The sequence below is a fragment of the Pan troglodytes genome, chromosome 1, assembly GCF_028858775.2.
Source record: "Pan troglodytes isolate AG18354 chromosome 1, NHGRI_mPanTro3-v2.0_pri, whole genome shotgun sequence".
Lineage (NCBI taxonomy): Eukaryota > Metazoa > Chordata > Mammalia > Primates > Hominidae > Pan > Pan troglodytes.
This window is the reverse complement of record NC_072398.2, coordinates 99,513,051-99,514,857: the sequence shown is the minus strand read 5'-3', so window position 1 is coordinate 99,514,857 and position 1,807 is coordinate 99,513,051. Positions and strand designations below refer to the sequence as shown.

General features: G+C 42.3%; 1 non-coding gene across 1 annotated transcript; it reads right to left on the bottom strand.

The window, feature by feature from the left end:
* Positions 1-574: 574 nt before the first annotated feature.
* Positions 575-645, bottom strand: TRNAG-CCC (transfer RNA glycine (anticodon CCC)). The gene has a single exon. It is a non-coding gene; the product is annotated as a tRNA-Gly (tRNA).
* Positions 646-1,807: the final 1,162 nt, after the last annotated feature.

The window sequence follows — 1,807 nt, the reverse complement described above, 5'->3', positions numbered from 1 at the left end:
TGTTAGTAATTTCGGTTCGCGGTGTCTGGGGTACAGCCTCGAGGGTCCATTGGCTACCTCTGTGCAAGGACCACTCTGCGCAAGGACCAGTCACCGCTGCTCTCCTCATCTCCATTCAGATTCTCCCGCACACACCTCCCCTTTCTTTGGGCCGCTGAGGCCTCTTGGACCTCCGAGGTGATTGCCCCGCCCGCAGCTTCTCTCCTTCCGGGAGCTTCATTTCTTGTTCCTCTCCGTAGTGGCTCAGCGGTAAGCCCAAGGTCCAGCACACGAATCAGGAAACTGATGGTTCTTGGGTTTGCAGGAATCCGCCCAGAGAACAGATGAAAGTAACAGCTACCAATATCAAAACTGCAGTGACTCACCAGAAACACTACGTGCTTGCCACTTTGCTTAGCGGTTTGTTGAGTCCAACAACTGCGTGGGTCCCGGGTTAGTCTCCTGAATGTCTTTTGCTGCTACTTTGGTCAGCGTTGTTGTCAGTTTACCTTGTGGTGGCCAAGCCCTTAAATGCACTATTAGGTTATGCAGGGCAGAAGGGTAAAGAGCCATAGTGAAGAGCAAAAAAAACTTTTGCATTGGCCGGGAATTGAACCCGGGTCTCCCGCGTGGGAGGCGGAAATTCTACCACTGAACCACCAATGCCTCTATCTAGCAACGGTGGGAGAATTATCGCAAAGAGTATCCAGAAAGACTTAGAAACTTCCAAGCGGCTTTTTCAAGTGTCGACTCAAAGCTAACAAAGACGTCCAAACCAAATGTTTTTATAGGAAACTTTTACTAAACAAAGTTATAAATATCAAAATAGCTCATTTGTCGGATCAAACTCTTAACTCTGAAAAAGGTCTTTCTACCTGCATTACATACCCCTATAATAAAACGTCACAAATTCATTCATGTTTCTTTTTTCTAATCCTAAATCTTCAATTGTCAACGTCAAACTGCTGCCTTAGTGGTTCTGAGAAGGTAACCTAACTGGTAGCTTAGGTAAGTAAAGTTCTAATCCAGGGAGGAAATAAGAAGCAGAAGCAGAATTAGAATTAGAGGAAAGAGGAAATAAAAGGACAGAATCAAGGTAGAGATAATGAAGAAACAAAGGTTGGTCCACTGAGTTAGTCTTTTGTCGCTGGTTTTTTTGGCAAAAGAGTAATGATCGGTCTTGTAACCATAATACTGTTATTTGTCTGCTTGAAGATGTATAAAGCATTTAAAGGAAATGTGATATAAAAAGATTAATAATGCCTGCAGTCAATATTTCATTGTTAGAGAGAATCCAATTTCCTAAGTTAATATGCTTTGATGTATTAGCTATGTAAGGAGTAGACTAGTTTAAGGAAATATTGATGGTCAAAATATTAACATATTAGTCTTTTGATGAAGTTCAAATAGAGAGATTTCTTTTCTCAATTTTCCCTGGAGAGATTAAACTGAAGAGAAAAATTCAGAGAGTTTGCCCCACATGTTGGGTCTGCGAGTCATTATGACTTTTTCAAAGACAGGAGCTGTGACACGGAATCATGCTTCTTCTCTAGCTGAGAAGCCAAGCTAGGTCCAGGCTGGGTCATAAACTTGAGCCCAACAAGGAAATCACCCTTCACATTGACCTCACAGAGCTTTGACTGTTCTCTGTTCTTTGCCCAACACCCAAGACACACACCAGCTCTGGCCAACAAACCTTAACATATTATCTATATCAACCAGAGCTACATTTATTCCCAAATCTCCTTCTAAAATACAAACCTGTACTTTCTACTCTCAACTTCTAAATTTACAAAGGCCTCATATGCATCTCAGAGTCACAGATGCT